Source organism: Festucalex cinctus, chromosome 20 (genome assembly GCF_051991245.1).
Source record: "Festucalex cinctus isolate MCC-2025b chromosome 20, RoL_Fcin_1.0, whole genome shotgun sequence".
Lineage (NCBI taxonomy): Eukaryota > Metazoa > Chordata > Actinopteri > Syngnathiformes > Syngnathidae > Festucalex > Festucalex cinctus.
In genome coordinates, this window is record NC_135430.1 from 21819319 (window position 1) to 21833305 (window position 13987).

Here is a 13987-nt window from a genome sequence, read left to right on the forward strand (position 1 = left end):
AGGTAGTTAGGAAGTCCTAATATGGTAGTGTGTGTGCGTGTGTGTGCTTGAGGCCAGCAGACATCAACGTCATGTGATGGTCAAGCTAACTTCTTTAACTATTGTATTCTAATGAACTAAATACATCAAAACTAATTGAACGTTATTTTCTCTTACTTTTACTCAAGTGATCACTTTCAGGTGCTCCATAGTCGACTGCTTAGCATTCACCCTCCTTAATCCGTCTCCGTTTGCTTCTCTCCCCCTCCGCTCACCTTCCCCTCCCAGGGAGGGCATCGGTAATTATCGGCGAGGTCTTAGTGACTGCAAATGAAATTACCATTTAAGAGAGTGAGGGGGAAAGAGACATCCCCTTTGCCATAGTAGGGAGCTTAAGTGAGGCGGCTCGGATTTCAACTATTGATTTTTAAACTGCTACATCGGAGTGTAATGCTTTCATAATTTCAAATAAACTGTCCAGTAAAACGAAGTACTAATGAGAAAAAGAGCAAGGGGGCATACGGTGCCAATCCAGGGCTTGAATTTGAAGTGTTGGTGCATGTAGGAGGAAATTAAAAGTCAAGCGCTAATCAGGCAAGACGATCAATGTGTCGATCAACACCGAGCAACTGGAAGTCCTGTAAAGCCTATTAAATAGTTTTGCTCTGACAATGACACTTTTAGGCATGAAAATCATATTTTGCAACTCTCCCAAGTATGGGCCAAACATGCAAACTCCAGGCACAAACCTCATAACTATCACTTATGTCACTTTAACAAAATACTTCGGGCTCTACTTTGGTGTGCAGGGGCAGGTTAAACTAAGTAATGGTATTTTTGCTTAACCACAGCCAACTTGATTCATCGTCATTGGAAGCCACTCCTCTAATTCAGGTGCACTGGCTTGATATGGTGGAAGAAACTGATTTGCACATGTCCCGCGGCAGGTTAATAACATATGTCAATTTTTACGCTCGAGCAGAGCTGCCCTCTGAACATTGGTGTGACCATGTGACTGCATGGCTCCATCCGATTCGTGAAGTCACACGTAACTTCTGATTGATTACGTCGGATTGCCGAAACAGAGTCTCTTCTGCCAGTGCCACTGCCCAGATTTGGTCTGTGGTGTCACAATTTCACAAGCTGTTCAGCCGGTAAATCATATTCATCGAAATGTATTTCATCTGGCTTTGTGGTCTGTAGCCAAATTTTCATGTAGACGGAACTCGCGTCTAAACGTTCAAACTTGAGATATTTGCGTGTAACAGTAACACGGCCAAACAAGTTGAGTCACTGATAAGGCACTGAAAGACAATAAAGTGGGGTTTTGTTTCCCGCCTTTTTCGGATTAAAACACATAAACCCTAATCGGTCTCGCTCTTTCTGTTTCCCACCACAGGCCGCGGGCCGCTGGAGGCATCTTGGAAATCTCTTACATCTGGAGGAGCCATAATTCACGGGATTTGGCCTGACAGCCATGACAGCCATCGGGGCGGCCAGCAACAACTGCCTCCTGTGTTCACAGCCCAATGTGTGCCTGAGAGAGAGATTTTAATGTATATTTAATGTATGCAGGAACTCAAAACTATTGTTTCTATTAATTAATGTCATAACACAAACCAAACTATAATGAGCTAATGGATTATATAGTCAGTAGTAAAAAAAAGAAAAAAAAGAAAAAGTTACGCTGTTTTGACCAGCAGAAAAAAAATACTGTTCTGAATGGCTGCAAAAAAAAAAAAAAAAAAAAAAAAAAAAAAAGATCAAAGGCTGCACCAAAGCCTTCTGTATGCTCGAGCATAAAAAACATATCATTACGTCTTTGGGGCCATGGCAAAATTTAAAATAGAATGTTTTTATACATTTTTGGGAGCTAATGAGTTAAGGCACAATAATATGGAGGAGTCCCAATATTGCCTTATAAATAAACATGCACCAGTGACCAGGCCATCCTACTTGAGAGCATAATTCACAGTTTGTGTATATTTTACAGTTAGTGATGAACTCAAAGACGCATTATCAAAAGTATCAATCATCCAAAGACATTTTACAGCAGCATTCATGTATAAAATGGCTCCCTAATCCAAAACTGATAAATTACATTTAGCCTCAGATTCCTCTCAATATTCTTCTTCTTCTTCTTATTATTATTATTATTATTTTTTTACTGTGGCTTGAAAGTGAATGAGTCATCTGAAAAAAAACACGAGTACTGGTATTTATCCACCTGGGTCACTTGTATTTCATTGCCCTCGAGAGTGGACACTGTGGGAATCTTTTGAGACAACTTTTTACACAACATAAGCTTTGACAACTCGCTTCAAGCGAAATAATGAGTGCTGGACAGCCACAAAAGCTTTTCTGCAAAGATATGCCAGCCTGAAAAAAAAAGAGTTGATCCAAAGCATAAATAAATACATCAATAAATCGATAACAGTGCCGTCAGCATAAAAAACAAATTAGAGGGGACCTAATACAGAACCCTGCGGCACAAAGGTTCAATTCACTTGAGAGGTACATTATTTAACTACCAAAATATTATCAATGAAAGAACTGTTATCACTTTCTAATACTTTTAATTGACTTTCTGAAAATGTGATTTACAAATTTTCGTAATTGGTGTTGTCATCTTTAAATAATGTGTGTGATTTTTTTTTTTTTTTTGACCCACATTTTTTCTTACATACAAGTGGCCTCAACCTCATAAATGTGCAGTGTTTGATGGCGTGCCAAATAGTCGACACGTCGGCCCTAAATATTCCAGCCGGACAGTAGCGATCACTTCCAAGCCTAAAATCCTGCATTCCACATTCCTGATTCGGACGGCTTGCCTGCTAAGCCGGGCACCACATGAACAGCCATTGTTCGAGAGAAGGGGGGGGGTCATGTATTTCTCCCTCTTTCCCCAGCCACCCATCTGTCTGTCCGTCTGTCTATATTCTCCACCTCTTGTCACACATCCACGTCTCACTCTTTCTGTCTACCTTCGTCGCTCTTACGTGTCGCTTTTACTGCCCACTCCTCCCGTTCGCCTACCACCTCCTATTTTATTTCTTTTATCCCCGTCTATACCTCACTTCTGGTTCCCACTGATGCTGTTAGGCTCACTACTCTTTTTTTTTTTTTTTTTTTTTCTTTTTTCTTTTTTACGACGCCTTCTGCTTCCTCCGTCTTTGTGTCCCTCTTGATTCCCGCTGCCTGTCTTCTTTTGCCGTCTGCGTTCCCAGAAATTCATGTCAAGCCTTTCCTCACATTAGATATAGATTTATGACCCCCGCTTGATCCCCATGGTCACTAAATTTGATACCATAGACTTAGCCATGTTGTTTTCTTGTGTGTTTGGGCTACACTGTGGTTGTGCAACACGTGCCGGTTTGCAAGAATTCCAAGATGGTTGATTTTTATGGTGACGGTATATATATATATATATATATATATATATATATATATATATATATATATATATATATATATATATATATATATATATATATATATATATATAAAATTATTATTATTATTAGTATTATTATAGGGTTCACTTTTCGTATGGAAGACACTGAGGTTGTTGTGGCACAGCAGCCAAATGTGTGTGTGTGTGTGTGTGTGTGTGGGTGGAAAAAAAAAGCCTTGTGGAACCCCATATTTTGTTCCATTTACATTCTATTTCATCTTTGAAAAGTACTAAAATACGTGGGTTAAAAGTCATGTTTTTTTTCAAGAGCAGATCAAGTGAGAAAAGTCATTGTATTTTTTTGTTTTTTATTTTTTTAATAAATCTGACATATTACGAATTGTTTTGACGAGCGCATTCTTAAAATATGAGCACATCATTTTTGACTGTTGAAACATTTTGTTCTAAAATGCATTCGGAGAGTTGAGCTCATTCGAGTGTCATAATTCTGTTCAGCTGTTGAAATGATTAATGTCATATCATATTTTAGACGATTGCGCATGGAAGTAATACAAGTTGGTGTGCCTCAAAACTAATTATTTATCTTGTTTTGTTTTCATATGACAGCATCTCCATATATTCAAGTGTATAAATATAAACTCGGCAAGTCAGAGAAAAATAAAATAAAATAAACTAACAGGTGGAATCCTTGCAGAATTTCACGGAGAATTGTGAAAGTCGTCACTTCACAGGTGCATGTCCTCTTGCCATGCATATTTGATTTGCTGTAGGTGGTATTTGTTGTGTATTTATGTTGTCTCATTTGAATCCCTCAACCTACTCCACAAGTTGCCAAGGGTGTGGCGCGTAAAAATGGCAGCAGCCATTGTAATGTTGTCGTTTGTTGGAAGCCAGGTGGAATTTACCGTTTGATGTTTGGCTGGGCTGAAATGCACAAAATAAAAGCCCTGCGAGATAAAGGTGTGTTCTTGCACATGTCTGCGTGCGCGCGTGTTGCCTCAGACTATTTATCTGTCAGTCAGCGGGCGCACGTTGCGCCGGTGTGTGCGCCCATATACACGTATAAAAGCCATATCGTGCTTGAGATCAAATGGCGTATCAAGGAGGAGAATGACAGAGATGGCGAAAGTGATGGCTCTTTAATGTAACCTACCCACTCTCAAACCAAAATAAACAGAAGACCAGGAACACATAGAATAGGCGAGTGTGTTTTAGGGCGAAAGAAATGACATGAAACACTTATGCAAAAAAGCACTGAACATGACGTCGGCTTTGTAGTGACGGGGGGAAAAAAACAACTCGAGAATAATTTTCATGCAAGGCAGCGTGAAGTTTATTTGCACCTGTCTAAGACACTGTGGTCAAACACAATACGCTACCAATACCATGAAGATGCATTATGTTGGAAATAACAGCTTACCATCAAACCGTTGTTTTCGTCCAAACGGGATAAATAATCCAATCTTTGTTCACGACACAAGCAAACAAAATTGTTACTAATTTTTAGAACTGAAGGCATAGAGACTTGGGATTGTAAAAATAACATGTGGAGTTGTTTGAAGGAAATGAGGCATATTTGTGTTCATTACTGTACCAGCAGATCATCTGTTAATTCAATCTCAAATAAATGCACATGATTCATTTAATGCTTGGAAAAGCTCAATGATATCATTGAGAATTGATGATAAAGTTTCTACATGGACAGTTAATATTGTTGTTGAGTGTTGATGAACTGTATACCTTAAAGTACACCAACTATTATGAACATCACAAAATCTGCAATGTTCATCATAGTAATTATAATAAACCAAATAATCAGGTTTGGGTTTTTTTCCCCCACAGTCGTTCATGTCACATAAAACTATTTTATTAAGACGTAAATAATATACATCTATCTTTCGAACATTTTTACAACATGGTCCCGCTCCTTTCGCTCTCACATCAACACACACTCACATTCGTCTCCTCGATGCTGGTCCTCCATCTCTCCTTACCAGGAAATTCACCTTGACAGTTCCAACATATATTTCCCTTTTATAAAACTAGCGCGTAAATATGTCTAAACAAACATGTGAAATATTCACAGAGGCCGCCGTACACATCTGAAGGGCCTGCATAACAAAGTCTGAGGTTGTGCTCAGCGAGGAGGATTCTTCTGCTTTTCGACCGTGTGCACTCTGGACAAAGGAGCCGTTCTAATTATGACACAAACATTTAATGGTGACTCATTTTCAATTTGAAAACTGCAATGACTCATTTTGTTCACCTGATGTTGTCTGTCATATTCCAATTCTTTTCCTTCCTCACAAATGTCGCCGTGTAGAACGAGCATAACAGTTGCGACAGACGCGGACGCTGCTGCAAAGAGCCAAACAGACTCAATACATCCTTCAATTGGACACCTTTGCTGTCCAACCTGCCCGACGTCAAATATACGAACTGAGTGCTAAACCATCTGCATCTGTCATGGTGGAAATGAGCCAAATGAGGATTTGTTTTACCTCGATGTGTCTGTCTTGTTTGGACAAGTATAGTATATGTCGTGAAATTATGGAGTCTATTTATGTCAACTGTGGTGCCAGTCGTCTGCTCAAGGGATAAACATTATACATACACCACTATGTATTCATAGAAGTAGATCTGTGAATGGCATGCTTCTTCCCCATGTGCTGTCGTGTATACATTGACACCCACAATCCAAATTATGAGCATCCGATCTGAGATTTATTTCCGAGTGAGGGATTATACCCTGTTTGAAACAATGTCTGCATGTGCTCACCTGTGCGTATTTGTACGCTTTGTACAAGCACAATGCAAGAATGCTCCCATCGTAATGGGATGATAGTGATGCGGATCCAAAATGGATGATTTTTAGTATATGGACACTGGGGTAGAACCTAAATAGAGGCGGAGATTGGTAGGGGGGTTGGGGTTGAAGGATTCATGTGGGCAGATAGTGACTGGAAAATACCATCACGAAATACCATCACTCCCATCTGATCATGCCTCATTTTAGGACATTGAAAGCACACAGGTAAAGGTGTCAACGGCAGATTATTCAGGCTTGGGAAATCACCCCTCATGTTTTTGTTCATGCCGCAAACAACAACAACAGAATTTCATTTTCACTGTAAATATTCTGGATCAATACAGTGCTCAAATGTATTTGTCATAATGAGTACATCAGATAGGGAATCCTATTTTTTTTATTTGGATTTTTTGACAGTGATGATGGATAGTTGGGACGGGCATTGGAAAATGCCCACCCATAATCATAATAGAGAAATTGTAATGTGTTTATAAGAGCGAGAAAAGTTTACAAAGACGATCTGAATATATTTGGGGTGCCAGTATAACTTCGTGCTGAACAAAACGGTCATTTCAGTGGCATCGTTCACAGTGTAATGGCATCTCCATAGGCCAGTCCGGCTCTAATCACCATCGCTTCCTGCTGCGCCGGAGTCGTATCTTGCCGAGTCCGATGACGGTAACTAGGACGAGGTACACGCGGATTACATGGCCGCTGTCTCCACGGTGACAGAGGCCCTCGCTGATACAAGCAGATCTCTGTGTGACTTTCGGTCCTTGACGTGATGTTTAAATGGACGGACCGGCAGATGGAAATCAGCGGTGGTGCAGACGAGCAACGCTGAAAGAGCGTATTCATGCAGTTGATACATTAAATATACGCAAACGGACTGGGAGCATTGATGGGAGATCAAATAAAGAAAGAAGCATACAGTGATTTATGGATTCACAACCTGGAGAGCAGCTCGAGGTTCAAAGATTCTTTTTTTTTTTCATTTTAGTAATCCATGATTGTTTGATTTTAGAGCGTTTTATTGTGTGTAAGTTGATTGACAATATTTTCACAGCACTCAACATGAGGACATGAGAAATACAGCATTTTCGCTATTTAAAACATGTATAATAAGGCTTCAATGAGAACGGTTGGAACTAGTGAAAGCTTGGACATAGCCAAATGTCACAGTCTACAAAGTTGCTCCTAAAAGTATTGCTAGAAGCCACACAGTCATGAAGCGAATGGTGTAGAACGAGAGAGATGTTTCACATGTAGCCTGCTCTCACACACATTTTGATCGCTGAATGCTGTTTTGTTGTTGTTTTTGGAACGAGGCTGTGGTGCAAGTTAAGGGTGACCTACTGACAGCTCTGGGCGTTTTTCACATCTTCAGAGATTTCTTGATGGAGGACCAAACATGCCAAAATAATAAATACATAAATAAATAAATAAATAAATACGGGTATAAATAAATACGGGTATAAATTAATACGGGTGTAAAAAAATAACAAATAAACATAAAAGTAAATATGGAAATAAATACAAAAATAAATATACTGAATAAATAGAATTAAATGTCAATAAGTAAATAAAACTCGATTTTATAATGAATTTTGCTTCAAATTAAAATTTTTGAAATACATTTTTACATTCTTTTTTATTTTTCACTTTATCTTTTAAATTGACGTATTTATTTTGGCATTTTTGGTCCTCCATAGTTCTTTTGTTATGAGGTGCCATATTGAACTTGACCACAATGAGAGACTGAGCTAGAATCCCAAAATTACACATGCTCCCTATTTACACCTGAGAAGTTGTAACACTAACGACTCGAGCTACATAACACTGGGGAGGGGAAATGAATAACTGTTGTAAATTTGGACATTTTCACGTAGGGGTGCACTCAGTTTTGTTGTGCTGTAATTTGAGTTAATTTGAGGAAATAATAAATATATACAGGGTTAGGGTTAGGGGGTTCAGTACAAACTGTACAATGACTATTTTTTTATTGTGTTTAAGTGTCATTTCTTCAGTATTGTCACATGAAAAGATATTAAATACTTTCAGAAATGTGAGGGGTGCACTTACTTTGGTGAGATATTGTATGTACGTGAAAATATAGCAGTGGTGGCACTAAAACAACTGAACACAAACACTGGAGTAAAAATAAAAGTATACTAGTCTGTGCTATGTCTAGCTGCAAGCGTCTTCACATTTAAAAATAAGTTTGAGAATGCAAGAGGTGTGAAATTCTCTGGGAATAAAGAATAAATAAAGAAACAGTTCCTAACGTTGTAAAATGCCGATATCCTTAAGCAGACATGTTTTTTTTTTTGTTTTTTTTTTATGTATAGACTCCTGCCAGCGAATTGTACAGATGAGACACTTAAGGCAAGACAATAGTGTTATAGATTGTGGCAAGAGTTAAATCAATAGACCTTCTGAGGAGTAACAAGACACCCGGTAGCAAGTGCTACTGCTCCACACGCGTAGACACAAGAGGGGCTGGGAAACAAATGAGGACTGGCAGACCTCGGTGTCACTGACTAGCCATTATATGTTAGTATGCGTGTACTGTAGGCGTGTTCCTGTTGCGTGTCCGTCCGTGCATCCTGGCCTACCCGGAACATGTGTTGTGGATGCGTTTGTAAAGAATAAGCAAGCGCCGATACCTGTGTTTCAGTTGTACTTTTATCTCTGTTTCTTGGCCCAGTAATCTCCCACTGGGCATCAAAGCAGAGCCCTATTACTAGCTTTACCACACCCCTATATATCCCCAAGATCCCTGTGTGTGTGCGTGTGTTGGCGAGTGTGTGTGTGAGAGAGAGAAAGCGAGAGACACACAAAAAAAAAAAAAACAGACAAAGGAGATTGAGAGTTGAGCAGAATATGTTGAAAGAGAGAGAGAGAGAGGAAGAGAGATAGGATGGCAGAATTCAATGAATCAAGGTTGTCTTTTTTTTTCTTTTTTTTCCCAACAGGCAAGGGGAGGGAGGCTTTGCATGAAGCTTTGGACCTTCACCTCGCCATGGTTGTCATCCAAGCTGTGTTTGTGAGCACCTCTCCAGGGCAGCTTCCACTAAGCCCCCCTTTAGGTCCGACTCCACCTCCACCTCCACTGTCTCTTCCACCTCCGATCCGGGATCAGCGGTTCCCGAGGCCACGATAGGTGTCGAGGTCTATTAACCCCCGGCTGGTCTTATCATATTCATTGGCAAGATCACGGATGAGACTTATCACTGTTTTTATCAGATTTACGAGGCTTTGAAGGCCTGCCGAAGAAGAGAGGAAGGTTTGTGACAGACATGTGACAGAAATGCAGAGTGCTTTGATTTATTTGATGAAACACAACTATGACCATTTTCACACATATAGACAAAGAACGATTCACACTCGCATTCACATTTATAGGAAATGTTGAGTGTTCAGGGCGGCATGGTGGTGGATGACTGGTGAGCACGTCCGCCTCCCAGTTCTGAGGACTCGGGTTCGAGTCCAGGCTCGGACCTTCCTGGGTGGAGTTTGCATGTTCTCCCCGTGCCTGTGTGGGTCTTCTCCGGGTACTCCCGTCTCCTCCCACATTCCAAAGACATGGTTTGAAAATGTGGGAACAAGAAAACTAATGAGGCCTACGAGCGAGCATGCCTGCTGAGACTGACTCAACGGCATCTCTGCTGGTTGCAGCCAAGTACTGCACTCACATTTTAGTCACGACTCCTTCATTTCGATGTTTATTATGAACTCTCACAGTTATACAGCAAATACCTTACGAAAATGTTGAGATGGGACTGGAGTGAAGTTTGGAATTAGGAATGGGCGAATACCCGGACTTCTTTCAAGGTATCGGTACTCGCGTTGGTAGCCGATACCAGTGTAATATATTGATATAGCAGTATTGCCATTAATTTCATTCAATTGTAAGGGGAAATGCTACATTGGGATATATATAGACATTCATTTAACTCATTTGAGAGTTGAGTACTCGTACTGCTATTGGTCTGAAAGAAAAAAAAAAATTGTGGTATCGAACATCCTCGTTTGGAATGATGCCACCAAAGAAGCCTTTGCATCACCTGACGAGTTCTGAATTGATTTAGCCTGTCTGCATCCTCTGACTTTGCATTTTTCTGCTTTTTTGATATTTGGCATCTCATGTCCCAGATGAATTCCACGAAAAGGCGGCCCACTTCATCTAATTCAGTGAACAGCGTCTCCCTACGTGACCTTTAACCTTAACCCTGACCCACAGATGCTGTCCCCCTCCATGCTGCACAACCACAAATAAATTATTGCTGGCTCATCATGATCAATGGTGAGTAATCAAGCGGACATTTCGGGTTCAGGACACATGGCTGCAGTGCGCCAATAGAAGCGTTGGTCTCTCACGTTGTTCATAATAGTGAGCTGGGATGCTCACGTTTAAGGATGGATATAAACAATATTTATATTTTATAGCCAACGTTGTGTTCAGAAGGAGTAGATGAAGTAGAATATTCTCTCCGTAGGACTTTCTTTTCTTTACATGTGCAAAATCTGCGTCAGTATTGGACATCTGGGGCATGTTGGAACCCAATCCATATTTAAAGGAACAGTAGAAATATAAATATATATAAAAATGTCTGTTTGTTGGAAAGAGCGAGGATTATTAAGTTAAATGGATTGCAGCTCTATAAAGCAGATTTGTAGACAAGAGGGCTGAGATCACTTCTTGTTTTTATTGTTTTTTTCATATTCAAAAGTATACACACCAAGAAAGACGCACACGCACAAATATCTGCTGCAATCCAGCCCTCATCAACATCCATCTTGGAAAATCACTGCAGCTCTGAAAAGTCATTTCACCCGCAGTACCAGCAGGCCCTTAAAGATTCATATTCCTATTTACTGTCTCCCTCTCTGCTTGTGCACACACACCCTCGCTCCCGCACGCACACACCGCAGCGACTAACCCAGCAGGGTTCGGTTCATGAATAAAGGAGGGAATTAGAGCAGACCTGGAGAAGTCAGATAGAGAGCGAGCGAGGTGGAGGCAAAGGAGACACACAGCTATTAAATTGTATGAAAAGTATCGGCGGGAAGGGGCAAATCTGCTGAAGGGAGGCATAATAAGTGGAGATCAACATGGAGGAAAATTCACAAGAAGATGAGAGAGAAAGGAGGGAAAGATGATCACATAAACAGGAGCATGTAAAGTTGTCTCCGAGATATAAACTATTGATGTATTTTAGGATAATTATGCTCTTATTTACATTGAGTCCGTTTGAATAGTTTATCACATACGATTCGTCTGCTGGAACATAAAATACATTTTCTTTCTAAAAAGAATTTTATGAGCGCTTTATTCTATACTTACTCACTTTCTCAGACCTGACGCGACAACGCGTAGCTCAAAAGCCCATGACCAAGGTAAATGGGATGTCAAGTTTCTCCCACCCAAAGTCCTGCAGTCACTTAAATGCGCTGTGTCCGGTAATAGTGCAAAATATTGCACCACAACTGCACCCGCCGTCTGCGCCCAGTGGCTAACTGGATATTGCTCAAATCATATACCGACGCAAACACGCCCACAAAACTGACAGCTTGGAGCAAATTTGCACCTGATTTACCACACATGGAAACAGATTTGCGCCAACAACATGGTTGTTATAGTAACAGTTGCGAGAAAGATGACATTAGCAGAAAACAAGGTTGGACCGAGAGGAAGCGTTTAGAACGCCATTAAAGCTGTACAGAGCAGAGAGGGCGACAACGACGTCATTCATTCATAAAGTACAAATTATCAATAAGTTTCATTTGCATTGGGGTGGGCATATTTGCGTCAAATGTATGCAATTTACCTCATTTACATACGCGCAAATAACACTGGCAAACATTTAACATTTAATGGAAAAAGCGCTTTACAAAATATAGTTCTATTTATCTTTTTTTTTTTGTTTTTTTGGCAGATCCGAAAAACAAATTAATCCATAACTCAAATCTGTGATCCGATCCGAACTGTAACTTTTGTGTGTGTATATATATATAAACAGATAAACACCAACAATAAGGGAATACTTTTCACAGAAAGCCCTAAAATAATATCATACTGCACAAGCAAGAAACGGCATTTCCTACGTGCACTCCCAATCCAAATTGCGTGTATGCGTGTGCGTGTGCGTGTCACAGGGGAACGAGGGGCGAGAAGGCGCTACCCTGCACCCAGATAACAACCTAGCTTTATAATGTTGCATATCTATATTCAGGCCAATTCCCCCTCGGGGGGCGAGCCGGAATAATAACGCTGGCCATTTTCGCCCTCCAAGCGGGCGGCCATTTTCTGGCCTAATTCTCAGCACGGCCCTCTCGTCATTCCCAAGGCATCACGTAATGGATGCGGCGATGAGATGGAGTGACATTGAAATGTGAAAAGCTTATTTGCCGACCTGATCTGCCTCAACAGGGTGGCCGGTGGAGATACAGGAGCTGTTTATGCTTAATCCTCTTTGCAATTTCATATGTTGTCATTTCAGATGATTGTCTCCATCTACGGCAAATTGGCAAATTTAGAAAATAGGTGTAAAATCGCGGGAGAAAATATACCATCCTGTTAAACAGGTGTCATGTAAGTTCTGAGAACTGATTTCAATCACGAATGTTTCATGTGTTTACCGGGGACAGAAATGGTTTACAAGCCAACAATTGTATCAATATAATAAGTTGAGGTGTGGAAACAAAGAAAGGTTAGACTGTGTAGATTTCTCATTGTGGTCCCACTCAAAGAAGCGTACTGTGAGGCACACATAACTCGCTTTCTCTTGTGAACTCTAAATGCTACTCACTCATACTCTTCTTCCATCCTATCCCTCGCCTCTTCAATAATTCACATGCCGAGCTTTCTCTGGCCTTCCAAACCTTTTGAAAAGTAACCTACATCCAACAAACACGCCGTTCGTGTTATCCCGCTGATGACACGTGTTCATTCCGGCCTTTTGCTCACAGAGAAAAGAAACGGGATAGGGAAGCCTTCTTCGCACTTCAGACATTATTGATTGTCATCGACAAGTTGATAGCAGATAAAACAGAAGCGTATTTTAGATGCGTCCGCTTAGATATGACCTGATATGTCACTTGTCACTGATTGTACAATAGATTTTTCCAGCGGCCGACACACGTAGGCTGGCTTTAACATACACATACTGGATATTTGTTCACTTCAGTGGTACCTGAAGTCAGATCCGTTGCCAGATCTCAAGCTCAAGAGCGGCACATGAAATTCCAAAGACATGCGTGACGGGTTCATTGGGCGCTCTGAATTGGCCCAAGGTGTGCGTGTGAGTGTGAGTTGTTGTTCGTCTCTGCGTGCCCTGCGATTGGCTGGCAACCAGTTCGGGGTGAACCCCGCCTACCGCCCGAAGCCGGCTGGGATAGGCGCCAGCAACCACCCGCGACCCTTGTGAGGAAGAAGCGGTTAAGAAAAGGATGGATGAAAATTGTGATAAAGAGTCACTATTCCTTCCTAGTTGCTTCCTAATGTACTTAAAACAGTTGTTAATGAAGCTTTTCTCAGTGTGAACCTTTGGTCTGAAACAGTCTCAATCATTTTAAATGACACTTTCTGATTGTTTTGAAATGACAAGAGCTTCAAAGTGAAGCAGCATCAACCAAAATGACTGAAATTGTGTTCAACTTTCAAGGCTCGGCTGTCATGAATCACAACAATTTGAGATGACCTCACAAGTCAAACTTTTACAAGTTTTCAAACTTTGTCTATCATTTTTGCAGTAATAAATAAAGTGTAATAAATGATCCAG

General features: G+C 40.7%; 1 long non-coding RNA gene across 2 annotated transcripts in view; it reads left to right on the plus strand.

The window, feature by feature from the left end:
- The window catches only part of LOC144009048 (uncharacterized), a 41512-nt gene that overhangs the window by 22916 nt on the left and 4609 nt on the right, over positions 1 to 13987 (plus strand). The window contains exons 2-3 of one of the 2 annotated variants that reach the window (XR_013280820.1): positions 1379 to 1510; positions 9179 to 9489. This is a non-coding gene — a long non-coding RNA (uncharacterized LOC144009048). Of the gene's footprint in view, positions 1 to 1378; positions 1511 to 9178; positions 13194 to 13987 lie in introns of those variants that run through there. The other variant, XR_013280819.1, reaches the window with a different exon arrangement.